We start from the raw sequence: 10999 nt of genomic DNA, 5'->3' as shown, positions 1-10999 counted from the left end.
GTTTCTTGCCAATAAAACAAAGTGCTACATTGGTGGCACACAAACATTGTCTGAGAAAACACTGAAACTTTTAATACAAAGACAAAAAAGGAAAGACAGAAGAAAGAAAAAAGTCTTCTGAAGTCTGCCTACTTTCAAATAGGGGAAACAATAATTACTGATGTGTATGTCAGAGTTTCAGTTAAGACTTGAATCAAATGTGACAATATAAAATGAAAATCTGTTGTCTTTCTATATTCAGCTTTAGTAGCTGAAGAACATATTGGAAAATTGTGTGTTGTACAAGTGGAGGACACATTTAGAGACAAATTTCCAGCTAAATCACCAGAAATCATCTGTTGCTTTGTTTAAAGCTATATTGCAAAGTCCAACAGCCTTGAGAATGAGCTCATTTTTTAAATGGGGTAAAAATAATTACTAATATTGACCAAAAAATAAGTATTTTAGATTAATCTATGGATTGATGTTGACATTAATTACATTATTAAAAACTTTAAAGATGCAAGCAGTGCAAATGTGTTACCAAATTTCCCATTCACTTTCCATATTGATCATGTAAAATTTCTTATGGTCATCTTGTAATGAAGCTGCTTGACTTCCTCCTAAAATATAAAGCCATTAATTTAGTTTCTGTGTTCTCCTTCTCTTCTGACAATTATGGTAAAATGGTCCATAAAGTTACTTGCATTTTGGTGACAAAAACTTCAATTGTTACATGCATGGTTTTATTAACTTCTTTCTTCAAATAATAATTTTAATAATTATGAAATTAGCCTCAGAAAAAAATGCTAGCTGCTTTTTGTGTTGACAAGTTATTTACCTTTTTGAAAATCATATGTAAGAAAATGTCAAAACATAACTACCTCTGTAGGGTCAAAATAATTATCTATCGCATGGGTCCATTTTGTCCACAAGGACTGAACATCTTCCATTCACACCCTTCTTGATTCTAATTGGTTATTAACCCTATTCTTCTCCTCATCTCACAAACTGGTGAGGGAATAAAAATGCAAAAAAAAAAAAAAAAGAAATGATTATCTTGACTCTAGTCCCTTATAAGCAAAAAGAAATTAAAAAAAACATTTAATGAGATATTCATAAAATGAGAGAATTCTTCTCTTTCTCTGCGATAGAAATGAAGGACATAAATATGACTTAATATATAGCTATACCTGGTGTGTAGAGCCAAAAGTAGTATTTCCATCTTGTTGACTCTTTCTTTCAAAGTACAGAAACATCTAATCAACTGCTTTCTGCAATAATGAAAATTAATATACTATAGTCAAAGATATATTTAAACATATATTTGAAAAAAACTCTGTGGGATAAACAGCATTTTTTTTTTCATTTTAAATGAGAGAAAACTGATGCTCAAAGTTTAAATTTTATTCAGAAACTCACTCATATTTAAACTTCAAAGCCCATTCAATTTCCAGTATACTATGAAGTAGGGTGATGCCCCCAATATGGAGGTTTAGTCAGAAAGTACAGTTCCACAATTCAAATTTTACAAATGGAACAAGTTAAGATCCTTGCAAGTGTCTTGGTGACTATATTGCTAAAATGGAGTGGAGAGAAGTTTAATGTTGCTCAGGATTCTAGGGGGTTGGAGGTGTTACACCTGGTCACTTGAAAATAGCTTGATAGATATAAGATTGGTTTTAAGGAAAAGTGGTTTTCTGGGGGATGAGTATTGGCAGAGGATAAGATTGAAAAGCAGGGCCCTGATAAGAAAAATAAATGAATGTATTCATTCACAGCCTCTCTTGGAGGCCAACACAGGGCAATTTGTCTACATGAGCTCTCCCCGCTGAGAACAGATATAACAGTGGTGTCGGTCAGGGGCCAACCAGAGCACACTCTTCAAGCAAAGACAAAAGAGCATTCCTTTAGCCTGAAACAGGGTAAAATATTCCCACCTGAAATCATAAGCTCAGCCCAGGTGGTGTCGGGTTCTTTATCTCTTGATAAGAAAGTGTTGCAAACACAAAGCCCAGTCTTAAGTGGCCCACTGGGGGCCAAAAGACTACATGCACAAGGAAACTGCCTTTACCAAAAGATAATCTGATTTAAATCCACTTCTTTTCTTTTGCAAATGACTTTGTTTTTACAACAGTCCATGAACTTTTAAGATCTCTTTATTCCTTTTTTTAAAAAAAATATTGGAATATAGTTTATTTACAATGTTTTAGTTTCTTCTGTACAGCAAAGTGAATCAGTTATATATATATATATATATATATATATATATACACATATATCCACTCTTTTTAAGATTCTTTTCCCATAAGATTTCCTTTTTCTTAATATTTAAAATTTCAACAGATATTTCTGGTTTTTTTTTTTTTACATTTTAATCATTCAGTATAACCTTTAAATATAAATATGTGGTTTTCATCTCTAAACCATTTTTCTATTATTTCTTTAACATTTTTTCCTCCCAATATTTTCTGTTCTCTTTTCTAGAGCCTCCTATTAGGTTTTTGGACCTATGAATCACATTACTTATATTTTCCATTTTTATCTTTCTGCATAGCTTTTAAGCAAATTTCCTCAAATATAGTTTTAGCAATTTTTTTTCGTGTGTGTGTGTGGTATGCGGGCCTCTCACCACTGCAGCCTCTCCCGTTGCGGAGCACAGGCTCCGGACTCACAGGCTCAGCGGCCATGGCTCACGGGCCCAGCCGCTCCGCGGCGGCATGTAGGATCTTCCCGGACCGGGGCATGAACCCGCGTCCCCTGCATCGGCAGGCGGACTCTCAACCACTGCGCCACCAGGGAAGCCCAGTTTTAGCATTTAAAAAAAAAATTTAACTACAAATATTTAATATATAGAGCGGTTTATTATATGTATATATATATGTGCATATGTCAGTATTTTTTATATTCACACAAAGTGTGTATATAAATTTTTCAACAGCAAAAGCAGCTTAGATACCCATTACTTGAAAAGTGGATAAATTATATCACATATATTCCACATACATATATCAACATATATCAACTCTAAGAAACTAATGCTGAGTGAAAAATGAAGCAAAATGAGACATAAAAATATTCAAACAGTACTTTATCTAGGAACATAAAAATTATATATACTTATATATATAAATAAATTATATATATATAATATATATGTATATTACAATTATGGTTTCCTATTGTAATGAAAGAGAATGGAAGAAACTGAATGGTTTGTGTAGAAAAAAGTAAAAAAAAAAATCATTAAATTAAAAAAAGTCTTTTCATAGGCCAATGATAAAGATTCTCTCTCTCTCTCTCTCTCTGGTCAAATAACAAAATGCACCTAATTAATGCATATTAATTTGTATTCAGTAAATTTGTCACTGCTGTTACAGATCAAGGGCTCATGCTGTCTGACTGGAATAGAAGCCAGTATTACGGTACTGGCTTTCTGAGGAAAGAAACAGCTTTGTGAGGTTGACCATCAAGGAGACAGAAGGCAGGGCTCAAATACAAAATACAAATTCTTCCTAGTATTAATTCAAAGGAATGCCATCATTCCATTTGGTGGATTTCCTGAAGCTCTAAATGGGATTACTTTGAGAGAAAAACACTCCAATGTTTGCTTCAGCAGCCCATATACAAAAAATGCAATGATGCAGAGAAGCTTAGCATGGTCCCTGTGCAAGAATAACATGTACATTTGTGAAGTGTTCTCTATTTTTTTCTATTTTTTATTGTTCATATGCTCCAGAGTTTTTGTTAAAGTAAAAAAAATATTTTGGAAATAGATAGTGGTGATGGTTGCACAATGTAGTGAATGTAAATAAGGTAAACAAAATTTATGTTTAAAAATTGTTAAAATAGCAAAGTATATATATATATATATATATACACAAAATAAGGGTACACAAAATACAGTTAATTTATAAAAGTTCCATTATATTGCATCATTTTTCTCCATTCTCTTTACTCTTTTAAGGGAAAATTGAAAATTAAATAGAAGGATAAGAATATAACCTGGTATCATTATTTGTTTTTTACCCATTTTAAAGCTCAATAACAAATATAGTAGTGATTTACATATGGAATACATTGAAAAATTAATAGATCACCTGTAATAATAGCCATGGCAGGACATTTTTTTTTAATCTCACAGAGTCATTCCTAAAAATATATTGCTTGTTTATATAGAAATTGTTTTGCCTTTTAATCTGCTGGTATATTCAAAATTTATTTCTGAATCTCTTGTCATTTTGCTAGAACTGTGCTCTCACCAACTTCATTTTTCTTACTCATTGTGCTAAAGAGCCAAAATCTTTTAATTCTGTATTTACAGAAATGATGCTTGACATGTTATACCATCTTTTAATTTTTGTTTGTCTTAAAAATAATAACATAATTCTAGAACTGTTCTAAAGCCAAATATATGTTTATTAAACACACAGGATTGTCTTTTCTTTTGAACTGCCTCACAGAACATCACCAACTGTCAGAAGATACCGGATTTAGTATGATAATCACTGTTCTCTTACTAAACATGCAATTCTAAATAAGATTTATTTTGTGTCTGCTCAGTTACCTAGACTAATATCAATTCTGTAACAATATCATATCAGAATGTAGTCATGACAGCAACACAACATATGTAGTAAGAAGAACTAGTTTTTTTGTTCTTTATTTAGATCTTTCTAACTTAACTTTTTAAATACATTGTAGGTTTGCTGATAATAACATGTGCCAGACCTAACTACTTCAGTTAGTTTAAGAGATAACTAAAATATCTTTGAAATGATTCTGTACACTAGGGGAAATAATTATTATAAATATTATTTGTGGAGTTTGGTAGCACAGTAACTGTAGAGAATTTTCGGAAATTAAACAATTCACTGAAAACACATGAACACATTCATTGAAATAAAATGGAATTCATCACAAGAAACTGCAGGGTAGTTCTTTTCCCCTATACTACCTAGGTTTTATTTGTCTCTTGTCATTTTCATTTCTAGTATTATCCGTAAAGAAAAACAGAGATTTCAATTCATCTACTGATAACAAGGGCTGATTGTATCCAGTGAAATTCATTACTGCTTTGATTTTTACATAGTTCCCTCCTTCTGTTTGAGCTGTTGTCTTCTTGTCATGTCCATTTTTTTCTCGTAGTCAAGATCACTCTGATCTGTACTTTGATATTCATTTCCTTGCTGCCTCTTGCACACTTCATAATGACATGAATGTCTATCATGTTGAAGAAAGAAGATACTGTTTTTGGTACTTTAAAATAAGTGAATTTAGGGTTTTGTTGCTGCATATACAAAAATAATGTACCGTGAAGTGTAAAATTATTTTTAAATGATACTGAAATGTGTAAAGTTAATAAATAACTAACAAAGGGAAAAAATCAGAGGCAAGAAAAGAAAAAAAAAGTACCATAGTTAAGAGATTTAAATCTGTGTTTTTTTCTTGGTGCTGTTTCCCTCAATGCTTATAGAAAACATTGCAATAGATCTCATATGTACTATTTATGCATTGTGCACTTGCTTCAAATTGTTTATGTCTATAAAAAGTTAATGTGTATATACCCTTTTGTCTGTGTGAGGTATGAATCAATAATTTATCTTAATATGTGTTTTAGGAAATCTAAGATATTTGCATACCTTATTACCCTTATTGAGCAAGGTAAGTTAAGAGTTGTGTTATTGTTCAAGTTGACACATCCTCATATGATGTAATTTTTCTTGAGCTTGATTATCTAACACAGTTATAAACACAGTGTATTGAACACTTACTCTGTTCTGAGCACAAAATATTGTATTTGAATTTCTTGAAGCATTTCAAAGATATTCCCAAGACCAAGGGGATCTTACAATTTCACACAACCCCATTTACACTTGGAATTATAAAGTATTCTAATTTGACAGTGATTGAGGTATAAAATGATATCCCAAATTTCCTTTAATCAGCATTTTTAAATGCCAAAGATTTTGAGCACTTCTTCATATGCTTATTCTCTCTTTGGGTTTCTTATTCTGTAAAGTGTCTATATACACTCTTTATACACTTTCTATTACAGTTTCAGTACCTTTGCTGTTAATTTGAAGAAGTTTTTTGTATATTCTAGATATTTGTCTTTTCTATCAGATGTATTCAATTCTGTCCTCTAACTTTTAAATTCATGCAAATTTTATGCAATCCTGACTTCAGAAATTTTTATTTTTGAGAAACCTGAAAATTGCTCAAAAATATATAGAGTATAAGAATGCACAAAGACCCCAGTAATTTTTTTAAAAAGAAGATAAAGACTTACTATAGTATACTATAGCATCTCATATGTTTTAAAATTTAGCATGTGTAAGAACACACTGATAAACCAATTGAAAGAACAGAGAGCTGAAAACAGACCATTTATAGATGGTCTTCTCAAATACAATAAAGTGTTATCATAAATCATTGAAAAAAGATGGAGAATTTCAGTAGATTGCATCAGGAAACCTAGCTCTCCGTATAGAGAAAAAGAAATTTAATCAAATGTGACACACAAGGATGGAACTTAGATGGATTGAATATTTAACTTTGAAGAATAAACTGTAAAGTTAATAAAGGAAATTGAAAAAAAAAAAACAAACTTTATTGTATCCTAGAGGCAGAAAAGAAACTTCTGGCATAAAACCTTTACAGAACAAATGACAAGACAAAAAATGATAGATTTAGTTACATCAAAACTAAAGATTTCTTTTTATAAAGGACATTACTGTCATTTTCAAATTTATTCACTACCAACAGAGAATGAAAAATATATTTAAAAAAAGTGATACCGGGCTTCCCTGGTGGCGCAGTGGTTGAGAGTCCGCCTGCCGATGCAGGGGACACGGGTTCGTGCCCCGGTCCGGGAAGATCCCACATGCCGCCGAGCGGCTGGGTCCGTGAGCCATGGCCGCTGAGCCTGCGCATCCGGAGCCTGTGCTCCGCAACGGGAGAGGCCACAACAGTGAGAGGCCCGCGTACCACAAAAAATAATAATAATAATAATAATTTTTAAAAATTAAAAAAAAAAGGAGAGGCGATTACACGGGGGCAAGAGTACAAGGAGGTGGGGCTCTTTGGGGGCCATTTTAGAGGCTACTTCCTGTAATAGGTAAATGAATAGTGATAAGGACTAAGGAGAAAAGTTATGCAGAGAAGAAGGTAAGTTTCCGGGGAAAGTTGAAATTTTAGATAGGATGAGAAGACAGCACTGACAATGAAATTTGACACAAGTAAAGGGTGATGACACATGTGAATATGCGAGACAAGATCATTCAAGACTGAGAAAATGGCAAATAAAGAGACCTTGATATGTAACAAATCAGTAACGAGAAAATTAAAATTAGCACATACTGAGAAAGTTATAATTGGCTCTCTCACTCATTAGGCTAGGATAACAGACAAGGCCAGCTCAAAGTTAACATGAAACAATATGTATCTGAGGATATGCTACAGCTGTAAAGTGTCATAACAATCACCTCCTTTAGTGACTACTGATTTCTTAATCGCTGAGAAACTCTGTCTCCTGAAAATCATACCATCAGAAACGTTGTGGTTTGAAACAATATAACTAAGAATTAAACATGCCACTCTTGCCTGGATATCTATGTCATTTGGTATTGAGTCCAGCCTCAATTTTCAATCCAGGTCCAGAGATGCAGCTAATAGTTTTCTGGACACAACATTCCACATTTAAATTAACTTTGTCATTTCCATGGAAACAGGATCCTGGGTCCACTTTCCAATCCAGACCTCACGTTGACCCTGTTACACAAAGCCCAGCTCTGTGTTTAGCCTATCAAACACTGCTTCAGCTAGAGTTCACCTACATGCCACCTGTCCCAAATCCTATAATAACTGTCTTTTCTCCTTTATGGAAACATGTTTTTGTCCCCCCAATGTACAGTCTTTCTCACTAAGATAGGTCTATAAGCTTGACTTTGGGGGACTACAAGCTTGTTCTCATTGGTCTTAGATTGATTGGGCTGGAAAAGTAAGGCGTGTTGAGAGAATGAAGAAGAGGCAGTTAGCAGAGGAGGACAGAGAAATACATTTTTTCCTCCTTCAGGGTAACAAAGGGTCTACTCAAATGGAGGGTACTATTATATTGCTGGCATTGCATCACTAATATCATTAATTTCATTGGAGAAAATTGAACAAACTAATTGAATAACATGGTTGGAGATATTTTGGATGGATAATAATAAATTTTCAGTCTTGGATACATGGTGGGATTGAAGTTAATTTAATGTGCTATTTGTTTTCTGGAAGAAGGTTCTACACTGCCCACTTTGGGAACCAGAATAATACCTATGAAGCAGTTGTTTGTGTTTTGAAAGTAGCTGATGGAAGTAATAGTAGAATAGCCAAGATAGACTTCTGTTTTTTTCTCCCAAAGGAGATCACTAAACCCTGGATGGCCAAAATTTGTGACTAGCAGGTAAAAGTATTTAATACTGAGTATGGATGTGGGCATGGATACTTACTCGAAGTAGTATTTCTGGTAGCTTGTCTTTGTTTTGATTTTCTGAGTGGGTGCAGAAATCTAGTACTAGCTGTGAGCACGTGGCTGTCCCACCCAATCCCTACTGGGGCCAAGCAACAGTTCTGGGTAAGGGTGTCTGTAAAGAAAATTAAAACTTGCCCTCAGGAGCTCTTTTTCAAAGTTTAACCTTTTTGGAGGATGAGTTGGGCAAAGCATGTTACCAAGTCCATTTGGATACATAACTTATCCATATAACCAACCTAAAATTTACCAATAATACAATGTCTCATAATAATTATTATTCCATTTATTTAGCTCCTGTGTCTACCTCTAAACTGGTTGTGAATTTATGTGGAATGCATATTATGGATGGGTACTATAAAGCTTCAACAGTCTGCACTAGCTACCATCCTATTTTTTGGTTCTCCATCTTATCCAAACCTCTGAACAATATTATCTACATTTGCTATCTACACTTTCTCATTTCTCTAGCAAGTTATTCTAATCTGACTTTCATTACCCAAACTCTGCTGAAGCCCTTTTAAAGTTTATAGTGATCTCCATGTTGCTAAACGTTCAACATTTGGAACGTTTGACCATTCTCTCTTTCATGATATGCTTTTTTCCCTTAGCTTCTACATACCTCCCATCAACATGTCTCCACTTTTTAACTGATATTTCATTCTTTACTCCACCTGTAAAATCTAAAACCTGAGGAGCTCAACTTTGGTTTTCAGTCCTTGTCTTCTTCTGTGCTTCCTATAGAGAACCTCTTATGATCTTAATCTTAAATGTAGTTCACACACACACACACACAGAAAACGGTTCCCAAGATATTTTGTCCAGACATCATGTGTTTCATAAGCTCCTTCAGACCCAAAATCAATGAAGCATCTACTTACCACCTTTATCTAGATAACTAACATGTACCTCAGGTTTATGATTTCAAACTTTACTACCTTCATCCCCTCCAAAGCTGCTCATGTTTAGTTGTCCCTTTCGTATTAAATAGTGTTCCAGTCCATTCATATCTTCCATTTTAAACCCAACAGTCATCTTTTCCTTGTTACCTTCCCCACCCCACATACATTTAATCCTTGTGCATAGATTCTATAAATTCACTTCAAACTGCCATCATCTCTATCTTGAAAAAAATGCAGTAAACACTTATCAGATCTCTCTTCAATGATTCTTATTTCCCTCCAAACAATTCTATTCTATAGGCTCAAATTGTTCTGATCTAATATGATTATATTTCTATCCATATGATAATTTTTAAGCCTGTAACTTTTAACCTTATAGCCCATTTTTCATAAATTAGAGTGATTTTTTTAATGGAAGTAAGTCACGCCATTCTCTCCTCAAAATCATCCCATAACATCCCACTATGAAAGGACATTTTTAATAATTTTAGCATTGGACTTACAGATTGTGTAAGAAAGCACAACTTTTCTTTTCATCCTCAATTTCATCCACTACTCAATCTCTACCCTATGCTCCAGTAACTGGACTGCTCATCATTGCCATAAATAAGTCATGTCATTTCTAGGGCTGTTTTTCAGAACCTCTGTTCTCCTATCTCAATGAAAAAATCTAAGCCAAGTACTTCAAGGTCTAAGTCAAATGACAACTCTTTGATAAAGTATTTTTTCTTCTTCCTTTCTGGTCTTTCATGATCTCTTTGTGGATACATTTTATAGCACATGTAATTTATAAATAGATGAGTACGTATCTACCTTTTCTCATTATCTTAGACTGCCAGACTTCTAAGACTTATTAACCATATCCCCAGTTCCTAGCACATGGTCCCTAGTTCAAAGGGAATAGTTTAGAACTGATGATTGAATCACATTGAGATAATACTAATTATCTACTAATAAGTGATTGATAAAGTTAGGTAATTTAGCCTTGAGATTTTGTACTCATTAAATACCATTTTCAACTCTTTTCTCTGTCTTACTTTGAACATTTATGCCCCAAAATGCTTCTGTTGTAAATAAGTAACAAAAATATATTTTGCCCACAGGTTAGACAACAACCATGAAATCATTTTCATAGATTTTTGAATTTATTAAATAGTGTAACTACCATTAGTACAGAAGAAAGTTGTAATAGTGCTGTTTATTTTCTGCATAGGCAAAATATGCTGAAATTTGGGAATTAGTCTCTGTTACTTAGTACCATGGTAAACATGATGTCAAGTTGTACATGAATAAGGCATAGATTTCTTAGAATTCAAGAAATAAGCATGTGATACTGTTAATATTAATATGTTATTATTAGTCCCAGTAGAATTTCTAACCATGTCACTTAGTCTGCAGCATATGGCTGAACAGGCCTAACACACTTTCCTTCCTCTGGCCACAAATTCCCATTCCCTAGTTCTGCATAGCATATAGAGAAACTGCACATCTCCAACACATTACCTAAATAAACCGGCTTTACTTAAGAAACTGGAGGAATAGCTCTATAGCACATAGACTGGTTAACATTCATAGGTTGCACAATCATGACTATGGTAATGAA

General features: G+C 33.5%; 1 non-coding gene across 1 annotated transcript; it reads left to right on the top strand.

Moving 5' to 3' along the window:
- The first annotated feature begins 3584 nt into the window (after positions 1-3584).
- On the top strand, positions 3585-3689 carry LOC132413990 (U6 spliceosomal RNA). The gene has a single exon (XR_009516871.1). It is a non-coding gene; the product is annotated as a U6 spliceosomal RNA (small nuclear RNA).
- The last annotated feature ends 7310 nt before the right edge of the window (positions 3690-10999 follow it).

Source organism: Delphinus delphis, chromosome 18 (genome assembly GCF_949987515.2).
Source record: "Delphinus delphis chromosome 18, mDelDel1.2, whole genome shotgun sequence".
In the NCBI taxonomy this organism is placed as follows: Eukaryota; Metazoa; Chordata; class Mammalia; order Artiodactyla; family Delphinidae; genus Delphinus; species Delphinus delphis.
This window is presented reverse-complemented; position numbering and strand designations above follow the sequence as displayed.